Raw genomic sequence first — 19,873 nt, forward strand, 5'->3', positions numbered from 1 at the left:
GGGAGGAAACCAGAGCACCTGGAGGAAACCCACGAAGGCACAGGGAGAACGTGCAAACACCACACAGACAGTGACCCAAGCCGGGAATCAAACCCAGGTCCCTGGTGCTGTGAGACAGCAGTGCTAACCACTGTGCCACCGAGCCGCCCTTAATAAGCCCTTGTGATGATCTTATAGAGATCTTATAGAAACATATAAGATTATGAAGGGAATAGATAAGATAGAAGCAGGGGAGTTGTTTCCACTGGCGGGTGAAACTAGAACTTGGGGGCATAGCCTCAAAATAAGAGGAAGCAGATTTAGGACTGAGTTGAGGAGGAACTTCTTCACACAAAGGGTTGTGAATCTGTGGAATTCCCTGCCCAGTGAAGCAGTTGAGTCTACCTCATTGAATGTTTTTAAGGCAAGGATAGATACATTTTTGAACAGTAAAGGAATTAAGGGTTATGGTGAGCGGGCGGGTAAGTGGAGCTGAGTCCACAAAAAGATCAGCCATGATCTTATTGAATGGTGGAGCAGGCTCGAGGGGCCAGATGGCCTACTCCTGCTCCTAGTTCTTATGTTCTCATGTTCTTATTCTGTTCCCAATTCGGACTTCTATGCTGGTGGCATTGTTAATGGCTCCTTTTGCTCAGCCACTATTCTTGATCGCTTGAAAATTGCTGCCGTCAATCACTTTCTCAATGTCTTGTCAACCATCATACCATTATCAACACCCATTTCGTGTCTAGCTGATTTCCAGCCTATATTCCTTAATTCAGTGATCTGAGTTTAACCGATTTTATTTTAGCACAATCAGTTCTTCACGTGCTTTGACACAAGATTACCTTTCTTCAATCTGCATGTGGTTTAACTGAGTCAATGCGTCAGCTCTCCATCTTATCAACATTTAGCTCAAGTGTCTACAAACACCCATTCCTTCTGAATTTCGCTCAAATTTATCGTGAAGATGCTTTGAAACCGTGCGAGTCTCTGTCTTCCTTGTGGCATAACGCATTTCTCGCTGTTTGCAGTGTGTTTTCAGTGTGGTTGAAGAGCACTTTCAGAAGCATTTTAATTGCGGTAGATTTATATGAGTGGAACTACCTCTAAGCTTGTGGATTTCCTGTGTAGTAATGGTGCTCTGCACCTTATCAGAGTTTCATCTACCACCCAAGTGCAGAGCTGGTTGACAGAGTGAGGCACACACCTACTTTGCAACCCTTCCATACATCTGTTTTCTCAGCAGCGCGCACAGCTAAGACCCTCAGCGGTGGCGTGGAGGTGACCGAGCTTAAACAAGGACACAATACACATTGGGTTAGAAATTTGATTCCCAGTTAGTCTTGTGGTTTATAATTGAATCCCGGGACAAGCAATATGTCAGAAAAAAAAAGCTACTACCTAACTATGCCCATTAACAAGAATTAGCTGGAATCCCTTCAAATGGAGTTGAGAATAAATTGGAACCAAATTAAGTGTGCTTATATAAGACAGCTGCTGACATCAGACTAGTATATAAAGTTTGTCCTTTAGTTTTTGACTCTATTGTTAAGGGTTGCCGCAGGTATTTTCTACAGAGGAAGCAACCCAGTTTGCTTACAAGCTGCAACCTGCATTGAGGCGAAAGAGGCCATAATTCTACCACCTCGCCCGCCCTGGTTCCCTTCTGGGTCCCTACAATTCCCATGGTGGGTGGGATGGGAGAATTCCGGCTTAAGATGGAAAGGAAAAATTTGCATTCTTATCGAAAAGCAACACAACCAACATTTACCCAAAAGGAAACACTCCTGTTAAAATAGCCAGAAACTAAGGAGAATCCATATTGTTCTTCCCTAGTTAGAATACAAACTTGTCGTTTGCCAAAGCAAACTTGAATCTAGGCGTGCAATATTTGAGAAAAAAATAATTTGACCGACTAATTTTTAATTTTGGGACTGCGTTGCAGTGTTAATCATTGGACGGTACATTGGCACAGTGATTAGCACTGCTGCCTCACAGCGCCAGGGACCCGGGTTCGCTTCCCGGCTTGGGTCACTGTCTGTGTGGAGTTTGCACGTTCTCCCCGTGTCTGCGTGGGTTTCCTTCGGGTGCTCCGGTTTCCTCCCACAGTCTGAAAGACGTGCTGGTTAGGGTGCATTGACCCGAACAGGTGCCGGAGTGTGGCGACTAGGGGAGTTTCACAATAACTTCATTGCAGTGTTAATGTAAGCCTAATTTGTGACTAATAAATGAACTTTAAAAGTCCTGTCTGCAGTGGCAGGAAAATCAAAATGAATTTAATTTCACCAATTGAACCCCAGTCTTCGAGCTGGGACGCTGCCCCTCCGTTTCTCACGTTAGCCTGTTAACAGAAATAATTTCTAGAATCCGGAGCCCCGACATCTTACACTGCCTGAAGTATGCTCGGATAGAAATTCTGCCTGCCAGTATGCTTCCACAGTGATTGTGGCTCCAAATCTCAAGAACTGGATCATGGAATCTGCACCGCTATGGTGCTGTTGGAGGAATGCAAAGCTTTCCTTGATGCTCCAGAGGAATCAGAGGCCCAGATCACACAGAAGCAAAATGTTTGGGAACCCGCCCTCTGGAATGATAGGGCCATTTGGCAATGCAGTGATCGATTATCATTGGAGTTTGCATTCTTCACCAGCCCAGAACCTCCTCTCGGCTTGCCCCCTGCCCCCCCAACCCCACCACCACTCACCCCCCTAACAATAGTTTAGGTGGAGTGAAAACTCAGTGGAACCAAATTGCAACCCCCCTCCAGAACTCCACCAGAATTCTGCGCGTACCCAACCACAGGCAGAGTTCTGAGGTTTGTAAATTTATCTGTGGTAGGTTTACATGGTCTGCTTTCCACCATTACCTGAGTCTGCTCACATTTTTAAAGACGAAATTGGTGTGGAAATGATGAATTCCTCAACAGATTAAATGTAAATTCATTAGTCACAAGCAAGGCTTACATTAACACAGCAATGAAGTTACTGTGAAATTTTCCTAGTCGCCACACTCCGGCGCCTGTTTGGGTCAATGTACCTAACCAGCACGTCTTTCGGACTGTGGGAGGAAACCAGAGCACCCGGAGGAAACCCACGCAGACACGGGGAGAACGTGCAAACTCCACACAGACAGTGAACCAAGCTGGGAATCGAACCCGGGTCCCTGGCGCTGTGAGGCAGCAGTGCTAACCACTGTGCCACCGTGCCGTCCCATGTAATCTGTGGTTTGAACAAATAGATTGCAGATCCAATTCTAAACGCTGAATTCACCTGCCAATGCTGGGGCAAATTCCACCATCTTTTTCTTGATGTAGAAAGAAAGACTTGCATTTATATAGCACCTGTCACAACCAAGGATATCCTATGCATGTAGTCACTGTTGTAACGCAGGAAACAGCAATCAATCTGCACACATCAATAGCAATATGATAATCACCAGGGCATTTGTTTGTGATGTTGATTATGAGATAAAAATTGGCTGGGGTACCAGTAATAACTCTTCTTCAGATGAGTGCCATGGAATTTAGCAGAGGGGCAGATGGGGCCTTTACTGAATGCCTCAACTGAAAGATGTCACCTTCCACTGTGCACACGCCCTCGGTATTGCAATGGAGTGTCAGCCTTGACTTTTGTGTTCAGATTTAGATTTCAATGCGTTACCTTCTGACTCCAAAGCAAACTGCGACCAACTGAGAATAGTTTAGTGACTTTTGGAAGTCTAATTCACTGCGGTTAAAAAGCCTGACACTATCCCCCCTTCTACACTTAGAATGAATGGAACATCTTTGCAAACACAGGCTGGGCATTTGGCTAGAACCTGTTTCTACTGGGTTGAAATCAGCACGGATTGTTTCCCTTTCCATCCCCTCAGTGATAACCCCTCAGTGGTCAATGAAATTTCATTTACAACTTAAACTCATCAACTAAAGACACTTGAACAAATCCAGAGCTGGTCTTTAAACTCAAGCCTTATGTTTTAGTGCCCACAAACCCAGAACTGTTGTTAAGTGAGCTACTTCTGACTTCTGTCAGTTTTTTTGGATTATGGGCGGCACGGTGGCACAGTGGTTAGCACTGCTGCCTCACAGTACCGGGGACCCAGGTTCGGTTCCTGGCTTGGGTCAGTGTCTGTGCAGAGTCTGCACATTCTCCCTATGACTGCGTGGGTTTCCTCTGGGTGCTCTGGGTTCCTCCCACAGTCCAAAGGTGTGTGGGTTAGGTGGATTGGCCATGCTCAATTGCCCCTTAGTGTCAGGGGGACTAGCTAAGGTAAATGCATGGGGTTATGGGGATAGAGGCCTGGGTGGGATTGTGGTGAGTGCAGACTCGATGGGCTGAATGGCCTCCTTCTGCACTGTATGATTCTATGATGATTCTATATCCAAGATTGGATACTGCATCCCATCTGAGTTCTTTTCTAAAGATAAAACATTTCTGATAATTACTTCAGTAGGTAAATGACCAGACAAAGCACATTCAACAAGCTCAACAATCCAATATCATTGGGCTAAATATTCGGTAATAAAAAAAATCTCACTTACCTGAAATGAACTATATCTTCGAAAGGATCCTTTTACGCACCAGCTTTTAAATCAGCTTTAATTTGACTACACTATCCTTCAATTGTGAACTCAGATATAACCCCAACTAATTACAATCCAGTGTTCAAAGTAATTGTGATGGAATATATCAACTTGCAGATTATTCGTGAGTATTGCTGAAATCAGTTGACGGCAAATGAGTATTTTTGTTGAGTTGAGTTGAGTGGAAACTCAAAAACCTAAGCCATTCTCTGTCAACGCCCACTGTATTGTTTCCTGTAAACTGAGTATCATAAATTTCTGCTAAAGTGCATTATTTTGACTACAACACACACTTTAACTTGTCTACGCACAAAATGACACACTACATATTTTTAAAATATACCGGTCGGCTTTTGGAGATAGGTTTCCAAAGAAAACCTTACAACTGTGCACCGTTTCTTTTGAATTCAAAGCCATTTTACAGCAGCCAGATAGGTGCCATTTTACAAGCAGTTTGAATCGCATTTGACAGAATACTCTATATTTTTTGTCCCGTGAAACTTACCTGCTAACACTCCAGCACAAATTCTTCTTAAAGGATTACTTGGAAGGGTAAAACCATTTACGAAAACCAAAGCTAGCACACCATCTGTGTTAATGGCATCAGGATATGTCGGGGTGCAGGTGCATGTTGAGGCGTCATGACGACCCGGAAGTTCTGTTCACCCTTATTGTCTATGTGAAGCCATCCATTTGCGTACATTTTCGGTGAAAATTTTAAAGCAATGAATCGGCTTTCCGTTGTACAGGGCCGAATATTCTTTACCATTTGTGCAGTATTTAATTTGAAATAAAAATGGAAATATTCTATTGAGTGTATCAAGTAAACTTAAAGAGGCCAATCTTCCCATCAAGATCCCTTTTTAAAAATCCGATCCGGTGAAATATGATTGACATTAAACCTTTTTCTGTTCTCTTCAATTATGTTCGTAGTTTAAAAGTATTTTTTTTTGCAGACAGTGAATGTTGGTGACATCCTCTGCAGTCTGTACTGTGGAGCGGCTGAGAATCATAGAATCATAGAAATCCTATAGTGCAGAAAGAGGCCATCTGACCCATCGAGTCTGCACCGACCACAATCCCACCCAGGCCCTACCCCCTTATCCCAACACATTTACCCGCTAATCCCTCTAACCTACGCATCTCAGGACACTAAGGGGCAATTTTACCATGGCCAATCAACCTAACCTGCACATCTTTGGACTGTGGGAGGAAACCGGAGCACCCGGAGGAAACCCACGCAGACACGAGGAGAATGTGCAAACTCCACACATACAGTGACCCAAGCCAGAAATCGAACCCAGGTCCCTGGAGCTGTGAAGCAACAGTGCTAACCACTGTGCTACCGTGCCATGCAGAATCATTTAATTTTGAACACCGTCTGACAGGTAGAAGTTTGGGAGGCATTGAATTCGCCCCAGACTGTCCTTTAGAGCAAGACATCAACACCAAAAAAATCGATTATCATTAACATTCAGGAACAGAGCAAGAGAAGCAACAGGACACCGAGCTTCACAAATTGCAATACACTTGGGCATCGATTAGCAGAGTTTTCCAGCAACAGATGAACAAATCGCTTAAGAGAGTTGAAGATGAGGGAAGTAAATTATTACAGATATAGTCATGAATGCTGGAGTAATTGACATGACAAAACAATGTGATATTAATGATAATCATAACTCTTTGGAGCTGCATGTTAAAAAGGGATACTGGCAGTGATTCACTCTTTAAAAACCACTTGCTTCTAAATTTACCAGTCGACAATTAATAATTAAGGAGCTTCACGGTGGCGCAGTGGTTTAGCACTGCTGCCTCACAGCACCAGGGACCCGGGTTCGATGCTGACCTCGGGTGACTATCTGCGTGGAGTTTGCACATTCTCCCCGCGTCTGCTCTGGTTTCCTCCCAGATGTGCAAGTTAGGTTGATTGGCCATGCTAAATTGCCTCTTAGTGTCGGGGCATTTGAAGGGTAAATATGTGGGGTTATGGGAATAGGGCCTGGGTGGGATTGTTGTCGTTGCAGACTCAATGGGCCAAATGGCCTCCTTCTGCACTGTAGGGATTTTATGAATAAACTTCAATTATCCTATTATAGACAGGAGGCAACAAAGGGCAAAGTGGATGAAGAGTTCTGAGGAGAACTTCCTTTAGATTGACAGAGTAAAGAATAAATTAAAATGGTCTACAAAAGAGCCAGTGACTGTGGAGGAAAGATTGCAAAAAGAACTGAATGTCCAGGTGTAACAAAAACAATATATAAGATTCACTTGCTCAAAAAACAGCTGGGAAAGTCATCAACACTTGGCTGAAATTGTGAAAAATTTATTTAGAAGTTTATTTATTTGTGTCACAAGTGTCACAAATTTGTGTCACAAATTTGATTGAGTTTTTTCAAGGGGTAACCAAGAAGGTAGATGACGGCAGTGCAGTTGATGTTGTCTACATAGACTTTAGCAAGGTCTTTGACAAGGTACTGCATGGTCGGTTGTTGCATAAGGTTAAATCTCACGGGATACAGGATGAGGTAGCTAAATAGATACAAAATTGGCTTGATGACAGAATGTGGAGATGCCAGCGTTGGACTCATGGTGAACAATCACTGAAACAACTCTATGATGACATCAACAAGTTCCATCCCACCGTCAGACTCACCATAGACTACTCTCCGGAATCGGTTGCATTCTTGGACACACGCATCTCCATTAAGGACGGTCACCTCAGCACCTCACTGTACCACAAGCCCACGGATAACCTCACGATGCTCCACTTCTCCAGCTTCCACCCTAAACACGTTAAAGAAGCCATCCCCTACGGACAAGCCCTCCGAATACACAGGATCTGCTCGGATGAGGAGGATCGCAACAGACACCTCCAGATGCTGAAAGATGCCCTCATAAGAACAGGATATGGCGCTAGACTCATTGATCAACAGTTCCAACGCGCCACAGCGAAAAACCGCACCGACCTCCTCAGAAGACAAACACGGGACACAGTGGACAGAGTACCCTTCGTTGTCCAGTACTTCCCCAGAGCGGAGAAGCTACGGCACCTCCTCCGGAGCCTTCAACATGTCATTGATGAAGACGAACATCTCGCCAAGGCCATCCCCACACCCCCACTTCTTGCCTTCAATCAACCGCACAACCTCAAACAGACCATTGTCCGCAGCAAACTACCCAGCCTTCAGGAGAACAGTGACCACGACACCACACAACCCTGCCACAGCAACCTCTGCAAGACGTGCTGGATCATCGACACAGATGCCATCATCTCACGTGAGAACACCATCCACCAGGTACACGGTACATACTCTTGCAACTCGGCCAACGTTGTCTACCTGATACGCTGCAGGAAAGGATGTCCCGAGGCATGGTACATTGGGGAAACTATGCAGACACTGCGACAACGGATGAATGAACACCGCTCGACAATCACCAGGCAAGACTGTTCTCTTCCTGTTGGGGAGCACTTCAGCGGTCACGGGCATTCGGCCTCTGATATTTGGGTAAACATTCTCCAAGGTGGCCTTCGTGACACACGACGGCGCAGAGCCGCTGAGCAGAAACTGAGAGCCAAGTTCCGCACACACGAGGACGGCCTCAACCGGGATCTTGGGTTCATGTCACACTATCTGTAACCCCCACAGTTTACCTGGACCTGCAGAGTTTCACTGGCGGTCTTGTCTGGAGACAATACACATCTTTTTAGCCTGTCTTGATGCTCTCTCCACTCACGCTGTTTGTTTCTTAAAGACTTGATTAGCTGTAAGTATTCGCATTCCAACCATTATTCATGTAAATTGAGTCTGTGTCTTTATATGCCCTGTTTGTGAACAGAATTCCCACTCACCTGAAGAAGGGGCTTGGAGCTCCGAAAGCTTGTGTGGCTTTTGCTACTAAATAAACCTGTTGGACTTTAACCTGGTGTTGTTAAACTTCTTACTGTTGATGACAGAAGCCAGAGGGTGGTTGTAGAAAGTTGTTTTTCAAACTGAAGGCCTGTGACCAGCAGTGTGCCTCAAGGATCAGTGCTGGGTCCACTGTTATTTGTCATTTATATTAATGATTTGGATGAGAATATAGGAGGCATCGTTAGTAAGTTTGCAGATGACACTAAGATTGGTGGCATAGTGGACAGTGAAGAAGGTTATCTCAGATTGCAACGGGATCTTGATCAATTGGGCCAGTGGGCTGATGAACGGCAGATGGAGTTTAATTTAGATAAGTGCAAGGCACTTTGGTAGACTGAACCAGGGCAGGGCTTACTCAGTTAATGGTAGGGCGTTGGGGAGAGTTACAGAACAAAGAAATCTCGGGGTACAGGTTCATAGCTCCTTGAAACTGGAGTCACAGGTGGACAGAGTGGTGAAGAAGGCATTCAGCCAATGGTCCCATTGGTCAGAACATTGAATACAGGAGTTGGGATGTCTTGTTGAAGTTGTACAAGACATTGGTAAGGCCAGACTTGGAATACTGTGTACAGTTCTGGTCATCCTATTATAGAAAAGATATTATTAAACTAGGAAGAGTGCAGTAAAGATTTACTAGGATGCTACTGGGACTTGATGGTTTGAGTTATAAAGAGAGGTTGGATAGACTGGGACTTTTTTCTCTGTAGCGTAGAAGGCTGAGGGATGATCTTATAGAGGTCTATAAATAATGAGGGGCATAGATTAGCTAGATAGTCAATATCTTTTCCCAAAGATAGGGGAGTCTAAAACTAGAGGGCATAGGTTTAAGTGAGAGGGGAGAGATATTAAAGTGTCCAGAGGGGCAACTTGTTCACACAGAGCATGGTGAGTGTCTGGAACAAGATGCCAGAGGTAGTAGTAGAGGCGGGTACAATTTTGTCTTTTAAAAAGCATTTAGATAGTTACGTGGGTACGATGGGTATAGAGGGATATGGGCCAAATGCGGGCAATTGGGACTAGCTTCGGGGTTCAGAAAAAAGGGCAGCATGAACAAGTTGGGCCGAAGGGCCTGTTTCCATACTGTAAACCTCTATGACTCTATGACTAAGTGGACTTAAATTCACACTGTAATGAAGTTACTGTGAAAATCCCCTAGTCGCCACACTCCAGCGCCTGTTCGGGTGCACTGAGGAAGGAATTTAGCATGGCCAATGCACCTAACCAGTGCACCTAATCTTTTGGACTGTGGAAGAAACTGGAGCACCCGGAGGAAACCCACTCAGACACAGGGAGAACGTGCAGACTCCACACAGACAGTGACCCAAGCCGGGAATCGAACCTGGACCCCTGGTGAGGCAGCAGTGCTAATTGTTGAAATATAAACATCCATATGTGTCACGGTGAACCGTACAATGAAAAAAGAGAAAAAGCGCTATGGAAGTGAACACAGTGTTTAGCACCTTGGAAAGAATGGGATAAAACTACAACTCTGCATCACCACAACTGCCAAATCAACTGAGCGGTTCACTATCGAGGAACGGAAAGCGAGGGTAAGAAGATACCCAGATGCCAGAACAACCTCCAAATCAAGAGAGTTTATCTGCAACCACACAGCCTACCACTCCTCCGACAGTTGTACAAACAAGATGCAGCAGGGTTAGAAGGCCACCAGATCACCTGAACCTATGAATCCAGAGGCTATGGACCAAGTGTGGGAAAATGGGATTAGAATTGTTGGGTGATTTGTCTTTGACTGGTGCAGACTTGATGGGCCGAAGGGCCTTTTTGTGTGCGATAGACGTCTATAATTCCATGATTTTAAGGAGGGAGATAAGTGATGTAAGTACAAGTGGTAAACCAGAATAACTTGAAATGCATTATATAAAAACTTGAGGGGACGTGTAGTATAAGGGTATAGGGTTAACATGGAACTGAGTACGGTTCCACCCACACAGTGATGTAAGAGAATTGTCCCGCCTGCCACGGGTATCATAGTGGGCAGGACACTGACCATGCAAATGTCCGTAGACCTCGGGTGGGATTTCCCAGCTTTGGGCCGGAAAATCCCGCCAATGATCTGCACCTGGGGATCACTGTGGTGTTGGATAGAGCTGGGTGTACAAGCAAGCACAGAGATAGCTCCAAACTGGACCCTTTACTGTCTATATATACATAGTTCTCACAGTTCATTAACACATAGAGATAATGTGCTTAAGACTATGAAGACTTCATTAAGTGAACAATAACCAACACGCTACAACAGTGAGAGGACTGGAGGATTGAAAACATTGCACCTCCAATCAAAACATGTATTAGAAGAGGATTAATTTGCAGGGTTATGAAGAAAATGTGATTGGGACTAAGTTGGACAACTCCTTAAAAGTATGGTTTGGTGCATTGAACCGAACAGGCGCCGGAGTGTGGCGACTAGGGGAATTTCACAGTAACTTCATTGCAGTGTTAACGTAAGCCTTACTTGTGACTAATAAATAAACTTTAACTTTAACTTTTAACTTTAGCATAGACAGAGCTGGCTGAATCGCCGCTTTTTATGTTACAATATTCTATTCTACCGTTCAACATTTGATGTTAGATTGAATGGTTTTGACTTTGCAATTGCAGTCAATATGACAACAATTCAGTACTACACTGTGCACAGTGCACCAGAGAAAAAGGTTTTCCATGCTATTTTAGTACAATATATGCCAAGTGATGCACAACATATTATCAGGAACACTGACTAGATGACTAAAGACATTGAACTAAATGTTGCTTTTTATTTTAAAATGTTCTGTTTTCACCAAGTTAAGGAAGATTCATAGGAACCGGAGTAGGCCATTCAGCCCATCGAGCCTGTTCCACCATTTAATGAGATCATGGCTTATCTGTGGCCCAACTCCATATACCTGCCTTTGGCTCATATCCCTTAATACCTTTGCTTAAAAAAAGTTTAGCTATTCCAGATTTTAAGATAGCAACTGATCTAGCATCAGCTGTCATTTGTGGAAGAGATTTCCAAACCTCTACCACTCTTTGGAGAAGTTTTTTTTATTCATTTGTGGGACATGGGCGTCGCTGGCTGGGCCAGTATTTATTACCCATCCCTAGTTGCCCTTGAGAAGGTGGTGGTGAGCTGCCTTCTTGAATCGCTGCAGTACATTTCTGTGGGTTGACCCACAATGCCGTTAGGGAGGGAATTCCAGGATTTTGACTCAGCGACTGTGAAGGAACGGCGATATGTTTCCAAGTCAGGATGGTGAGTGGCTTGGAGAGTGGTGGTTTTCCCCTGTATCTGCTGCCCTTGTCCTTCTAGATGGAAGTGATCATGGGTTTGGAAGGAGCTGTCTGAGGATCTTTGGTGAATTGCTGCAGTGCATCTTGTAGATAGCACACACTGCTGCTACTGAACGTCGGTGGTGGAGGGATTGAATGTTTATAGATGTGGTGCCAATCAAGCGGGCTGCTTTGTCCTGGATGGTGTCAAGCTTCTTCAGTGTTGCACCCATCCAGGCAAGTGGGAAGTATTTCATCACACTCCTGACTTGTGCCTTGTAGATGGTGGATAGGCTTTGGGGAGTCAGGAGGTGAGTTACTCGCCACAGTATCCCCAGCCTCTGACCTGCTCTTGTAGCCACTGTGTTTATGTGGCGAGTCCAGTTGAGTTTCTGGTCAATGGTAACCACAAGGATGTTGACAGTGGGGGATTCGGTGATGGTTACACCATTGAATGTTAAGGGGTGGTGATTAGAGTGTCTCTTATTGGTGATGGTCATTGCCTGGCATTTGTGTGGTGCGAATGTTACTTGTCACTTGTCAGCCCAAACCTGGATATTGTCCAGATCTTGTTGCATTTGAACATGGACTGCGTCAGTATCTGAGGAGTCGCGAATGGTGCTGAACATCCCCACTTCTGACCTTATGACGGAAGGAAGGTCATTGATGAAGCAGCTGAAGATTGTTGGACCTAGGACACTACCCTGAGGGACTCCTGCAGAGATATCCTGGAGCTGGGATGACTGACCCTCCACAACCACAACCATCCTCTTATGAACCAGGTATGACTCCAACCAGCAGAGTGTTTGCCCTGATACCCATTGAATCCAGTTTTGCTAGGGCACCTTGATGCCACACTCGGTCGAATGCAGCCTTGCTGAGGGCTGTCATTCTCACCTCACCTCTGGAATTCAGCTCTTTTGTCCATGTTTGAACCAAGGCTGTAATGAGGTCAGGAGCTGAGTGACCCTGGCGAAACCCAAACTGGGCGTCACTGAGCAGGTTATTGCTGAGCAGGTGCTGCTTGATAACACTGTTGATGATCCCTTCCATCACTTTACTGATGATCGACAGTAGACTGATTGGGCGATAATTGGCTGGGTTGGATTTGTCCTGCTTTTTGTGTATAGGACATACCTGGGCAATTTTCCACATTGTTGGGTAGATGCCAGTGTTGTAGCCGGACTGGAAGAGCTTGGCTAAGGGAGCGGCAAGTTCTGGAGCACCAGTCTTCAGTACTATTGCCGGAATGTTATCAGAGCCCATTTTGCAGCATTCAGTGCCTCCAACCGTTTCTTGATATCACGTGGAGTGAATCGAATTGGCTGGACTCTGGCATCTGAGATGCTGGGGACCACTGGAGGAGGCCGAGATGGATCATCCACTCGGCACTTCTGGCTGAAGATTGCTGCAAATACTTCAGCCTTATCTTTTACACTGATGTGCTGGGCTCCTCCATCATTGAGGATGGGGATATTTGTGGAGCCTCTTCCTCCAGTGAGTTGTTTAATTGTCCACCACCAGTCACGACTGGATGTGGAAGGACTGCAGAGTTTAGATCTGATCCATTGGTTCTGAGATCGCTTAGCTCTGTCTATCACTTACTGTTTTTGCCATTTGGCAGCAAATAGTCCCGTTTGGTAGCTGCGCCAGGTTGACACCTCATTTTTAGATATACCTGGAGATCCTCCTGGCATGTTCTCCTGCATTTTCCATTGAACCAGAGTGTGGTGGACCTCAGTTGTGCCTTTGTCCTATATGGACCACCATTGTGTGTGTTGTCATACCTGGACATATCCCCTTCTTGTTTAGTTCCTCCCCTCGGCACCTAGTATAAAGGTGGCTGTCTCCTCCCCCTTGTTCAGTCCAGGTCGGTTATTTGTTGGGATGTGCTCCTGATTCAGTTGTGAATAAAAGCCTACACTTGTATTGGCACACCGGTAGTCTTTTGCCTTATTGATAGCGCATCACAGAGTTGATCCCCTGGCTTGATGGCAATGGTTGGGTGGGGAATATGCTGGGCCACGAGGTTGCAGATTATGCTAGAGTACAATTCCACTGTTGTTGATGGCCCACAGCGCCTCATGTATGCCCAGTCTTGAGTTGCTAGATCGGTTCAAAGTCTGTTCCATTTAACACGGTGATAGTGCCACACAACACGATGGAGGTTATTCTCAATGTGAAGGCGGGACTTCATCTCCACAAGGACTGTGCGGTGGTCACTCTTATCGGCGCTGTCATGGACAGATGCATCTGCAGCCGGCAGATTGGTGAGGATGGGGTCAAGTATGTTATTTACTCTCGTTGGTTCCTTCACCACTTGTTGCAGACCCAGTCTAGCAGTTATGTCCTTTAGGACCTGACCAGCTTGATCAGTAGTGCTGCTGCCCAGCCACTCTTGGTGATGGACATTGAAATCCCCCACCCAGAATACATTTTGCGCCCTTGCCACCCTCTGTGCTTCCTCCAAGTGTTGCTCAACATGGAGGAATACTGATTCATCAGCCGGAGGAGGACGGTACGTGGTTACCAGTAAGAGGTTTCCTTGTCCATGTTTAACCTGAAGCCATGAGACTTCATGGGGTCCAGAGTCGATGTTAAGGATTCCCAGGACAACTCCCTCCCGACTGTATACCACTGTGCCGCCACCTCTGCTGGGTCTGTCCTGCTGGTGGGACAGGTCATATCCAGGATGGTAATGGTGTCTGGGGTGATCTCTGTAAGGTATGATTCCGTGAGAATGCCTATCAGTCTGTTGCTTGATTAGTCTATGAGACAGCTCTCTCAATTTTGGCACTCGCTCCCAGATGTTAGTAAGGAGGACTTTGCAGAGTCAACAGAGCTGTTTGTTTTGCCATTGTCTTTTCCGGTGCCTAGGTCGATGCCAGGTGGTCATTTTAAAGATCTATGCACCTGAACCCCCATGTCTCCTTGGACATCCACTGTACTTAACCTCATACCGTCTGCCTGGTCTATCATTTTTCAGTCCAAAATGAATAACCTCACACCTGCTGAGATTGAAATTCATAGAAGAAAGAATCCCTACAGTGCAGAAAGAGGCCATCCGGCCCATCGAGTCTGCACCGACCACGATCCCACCCAGGCCCTACCCCCACATATTTACCTGCTAATCCCTCTAATCTACGCATCTCAGGACACTAAGGGCAATTTTAGCATGGCCAATCAACCTAACCCGCACATCTTTGGACTGTGGGAGGAAACCGGAGCACCCGGAGGAAACCCATGCAGACACGAGGAGAACGTGCAAACTCCACACAGACACTGACCCGAGCCGGGAATCGAACCCAGGTCCCTGGAGCTGTGAAGCAGCAGTGCTAACCACTGTGCTACCGTGCCGCCCATCTGCCAAAGTTTTGCCAATTTACCTATTGTATCCTTTTGTAATTTTGTGCTATTAAATACACTGTCCACAATGCCGCCTAACTTTATGTCATCAACACATTTAGAGAACTGACTTTTATGCCATTATCTTAGGGGAAATTCCGAGGGGAATTTCACCGTAACTTCATTGCAGTGTTAATGTAAGTCTTACTTGTGACTAATAAATAAATAAACTTATCCAAATCATTAATAAATAATGCGAACAATTGAGGCCCCAACACTGATCTTTGTGGGAGAACACTAGTCACATCCCGCCACGTACCTACCCATTATCCCTACTCTCTGTCACCTGCCAATGCAGAGAAGCAAATGAAAATGTTCCCATTTCAGATGTTCAAGTGTTCAATGTCACAAATCAGATTTAGCACAGGTTTCTTTATTCATTCGTGGAACATGGCTGGGCCAGCACTTGTTGCCCATCCCTAGTTGTCCTTAGAGGGCAGTTGAGAGTCAACCACATTGCTGTGGCTCTGGAGTCACATGTAGGCCAGACCATGTAAGGACGGCAGATTTCCTTCCCTAAAGGACATTAGTGAACCAGATGGGTTTTTCTGACAATGGGTTTCACGGTCCTCAGTAGATTCTTAATTCCAGATATTTTTGAATTCAAATTCCACCATCTGCTGTGGCGGGATTTGAATCCAGGTCCCCCAGCACATTAGCTGAGTCTGTAGATTAATAGTCTAGTGACAATACCATTAGGCCATCGCCTCTCCACAGGTAGGTACAGAATAAATTTCCTCTGCTCTCTCGTGGCAACTGGTCACAGCGCCCATCTCAAAAGGCCAACAGATATCACAAGACATCATTCCCCACATCAGCCACCCTGTGGCTTCTTTGATTGCTAATTGGTGCCAAATTTTATATTGTAGGCGTATGTATATTAGGGACTGGTGTACATCTGAAATAGTACATTTATACACTGTTCTGTTTGATAGCTAAATTGATATCTGATCAAATATATTCAATTCAGACAATCATATTTAAGTAATATTAAAATCTGGGGTTGGAATTCATATTAGTCTTCATCTTTGAAAACCAAGTACCCAACAGCAGATGAGAACAGCGTAGCCCAAATAATTATGAAATACAAAATAATATTAACAGGAAGTAATGCATCAAATGAGTGCAATTCCTCTGTGTCCTTTAGAACATAATCCTACTCTAATATTTGGGCACATCGTCTAAGCTGCCGCTTTGGTATGGTGTTGATGACATGTTGCACTGCTGTAGGTGCCATCTTTCAGATGAGATGTTAAACCAAGACCCTGGCCGGGATTCGGGGGGGGGGGGGGGGGAGGGGGGTCTTAAGGGGACCTGATCTGGGCATGTCTCTTTTGTGGGGTGGAGGGGGTCACCCTCATGCCTGTGTGGTGTGTGTGTGTGTGTGTGTGGGGGGGGGGGGGCGTGGGGGGGAGATGTCCTCTGTGCTGAGGGGTGAGGGGTTGGGGAAGCTCCTCTTGTCAGCGGGGGTCACTATGTCTATTGGGGGCCTGTCTGTCAGCATGGCAGCTCCGAAAGCTTGTGTGGCTTTTGCTACCAAATAAACCTGTTGGACTTTAACCTGGTGTTGTTAACCTTCTTACTGTGTTTACCCCAGTCCAACGCCGGCATCTCCACATCAGCATGGGGAACAGAGTGCCCTTTTTAAAGGGTACCCCAATCTCTGTCAAAACAGGCTGGCTGGCATGATTGCCGTAAATTTAAGTGATTAGGGTGGGTGAATCCCGAATGACAGATGCTGCTAACGTCAGCGGGGAACACTCCTGTTTTCCCTCTGGCAGGAGCACTTAGAGTGCGCCCCCTATCCACCTGTTCAGCCGGATGTAATAGATCCCTTGGTATTATTGAAGGAAGAGAAAGGAATTCTCCAAGCGTTCTCGCCAGCACTTATCCCACAGCCAATACCATCAGAACGGGACGATCTGACCTTTTATCTCATTCCTGTTTGTGGGAACTTGTTGTTTTGGCTGCGGCATTTGCTTGTGTGGAAACTGGGACTTTAAAAACCATTCCGTTATCGGTCCTGCAGCAATCCTGAGAGTGTGAAAGGCATCACATAATGCAGGCTCCGTTTTATATGACATTCCTGTCCATTATTTTAACAAAGCCACGAGTGCTTATTTTACAGGGATTAATACAGCTGTCTCAAATCCTCCTATTACTATTTTAACATTTTCTTTCTTTTTTTCCTTCCTATCTTTGTATTGTTATCAAATTTGGCTGCAATACAGTGGGTCTGTTCATCCAAGTCATTCACATAGACCGTGTTATGATCTTCGAAGAAATCAATCTCTTCTAAAAGGAGCTTTGAACTACCACTTATTAACTGAAAGAATGACACATCAGGTTTTCACATTTTAAATTTTTAGCTTATTAAGTGATAATAAACAAATACTACTGAATAAATATTATTTTCTTTTCTAAACCACTTGCACTTTAACTGGGGGAATTTCACAGTAACTTCATTGCACTGTTAATGTAAGCCTTACTTGTGACCAATAAATAAACTTTAAAAAAATAAACAATTCTTTATTACTTATCCGCCATTGCACACTCCACGGTAGGGCGGCACAGTGGGGGGGGGGGCGGCATGGTGGCGCAGTGGTTAGCACTGCTGCTTCACAGCGCCAGGGACCCGGGTTCAATTCCCGGCTTGGGTCACTGTCTGTGTGGAGTTTGCACGTTCTCCCTGTGTCTGTGTGGGTTTCCTCCGGGTGCTCCGGTTTCCTCCCACAGTCTAAAGGCGTGCGGGTTAGGTTGATTGGGCCATGCTAGATTGCCCCTTAGTGTCAGGGGGACTAGCTAGGTTAAATACGTGGGGCCACGGGGATAGGAGCTGGGAGGGATTGTGGTCGGTGCAGACTCGGTGGGCCAACTGGCCTCCTTCTGCACTGTAGGGATTCTATGAATCACATAGCTACAGATCTTATAGAAAACAGTTCACAGTTGCTCCTAGAATCCCATGGGCTGCTTTGTTTCAACTTGCCCTGTCGGGTGACTCTAACCTCAGCAGTCTCTCTCACCGTGAGGGTTACACCGTTGATATCTTCCTCTAGCTCCAATCTAGACAAATCTTCCAGCCTCTTTTACTGCCTCAAACTTGATCTTCAGTCTGACTGCGAGCTCCCACCCACATTCTGTGCAGCAGAAAGATACAGTCAGCATTTTCTCTGCTTCAGGAGCAGGCCTGGCTGATTCTATCCCTTGTTCTCCAACTCTCAGTTAGCTGCAGACCCAAGAGAAAACTGCAACAACTGTCTGTGATATTTCTGGGTTTATAGGAAAGCCTGTAACCTAATCTGAAAATACTTCCTCTACCCTCTACTGTATTTAAACGGTGCACTACAAGAAATCTCAACTCCCAAATGTTTTTGAAATGTACAACAGAAATAAATGCTTACTTTGTCAATCTATTTAGCACCTAACAAAAAACAGAAATGTATAGAATTTTGGTGTGACAGCAAATACGTGTATTGAGAAAATTATAAAGGGCATTTAGTGCTCAAAGGAGCAATACTTTCCATGCTTACGCATTTTTACATGTGATGTCTGCATAAACTCTGCTGCAGCAATGACTAAGTATTTTTAAACTTTTGATCGAATCATTCATTTTCTGGTTGTGTCAGCACATCTCGTAAATTTGGCAGAAGACCATTGGAAACATTGTTAATGTTCTTGTCGGTTTTGTGTAGCTTTACTGTAGGTGATCAGTAAGTTTGCGGACGACACGAAAATGGCTGGACTTGCAGATAGTGAGGAACATTGTCAGAAGCTACAGAAGGATATAGATAGGCTGGAAATTTGGGCAAAGAAATGGCAGACGGAGTTCAATCCAGATAAATGCGAAGTGATGCATTTTGGTAGAACTAACGTAGGGGGGAGCTATACGATAAATGGCAGAACCATAAAGGGTGTAGATACGCAGAGGGACCTGGGTGTGCAAGTCCACAGATCCTTGAAGGTGACGTCACAGGTGGAGAAGGTGGTGAAGAAGGCATATGGCATGCTTGCCTTTATAGGATGGGGCATAGAGTATAAAAGTTGGGGTCTGATGTTGCAGTTGTATAGAACGTTGGTTCGGCCGCATTTGGAATACTGCGCCCAGTTCTGGTCGCCACACTACCGGAAGGACGTGGAGGCTTTAGAGAGAGTGCAGAGGAGGTTTACCAGGATGCTGCCTGGTATGGAAGGGCTTAGTTATGAGGAGAGATTGGGTAAACTGGGGTTGTTCTCACTGGAAAGACGGAGGATGAAGGGTGACCTAATAGAGGTGTATAAAATTATGAAAGGCATAGATAGGGTGAACGGTGGGAAGCTTTTACCCAGGTCGGTGGTGACGTTCACGAGGGGTCATAGGTTCAAGGTGAGGGGGGGGGGGGGGGGGGTGGAGGTTTAACACGGATATCAGAAGGACGTATTTTACACAGAGGGTGGTGGGGGCCTGGAATGCGCTGCCGGGCAAGGTGGTGGAGGCGGACACACTGGGAACGTTTAAGACTTATCTCGATAGCCACATGAACGGAGTGGGAATGGAGGGATACAAAAGAATGGTCTAGTTTGGACCAGGGAGCGGCACGGGCTTGGAGGGCCGAAGGGTCTGTTCCTGTGCTGCTTTGTTCTTTGTTCTTTTTTGTTCTAAAACACCAACATACTGATGACCCTCCAAAATTGATAGCTGCGGAAACAAAAACCCTAAACACAAGTATGAACCTGCGGGCAA

At 45.5% G+C, this 19,873-nt stretch overlaps 1 protein-coding gene across 2 annotated transcripts in view; it reads right to left on the reverse strand.

The window, feature by feature from the left end:
• Positions 1 to 19,873, reverse strand: part of cd247 (CD247 molecule) — a 151,873-nt gene that overhangs the window by 64,177 nt on the left and 67,823 nt on the right. The window contains exon 1 of one of the 2 annotated variants that reach the window (XM_078232973.1): positions 5,070 to 5,191. The exons of the other annotated variant lie outside the window; for it this stretch is intronic. The gene's annotated coding sequence lies outside the window, so the exon portion shown is untranslated. Of the gene's footprint in view, positions 1 to 5,069; positions 5,192 to 19,873 lie in introns of those variants that run through there. 2 annotated transcript variants of the gene reach the window in all.

Source organism: Mustelus asterias, chromosome 17, assembly GCF_964213995.1.
Source record: "Mustelus asterias chromosome 17, sMusAst1.hap1.1, whole genome shotgun sequence".
NCBI lineage: Eukaryota > Metazoa > Chordata > Chondrichthyes > Carcharhiniformes > Triakidae > Mustelus > Mustelus asterias.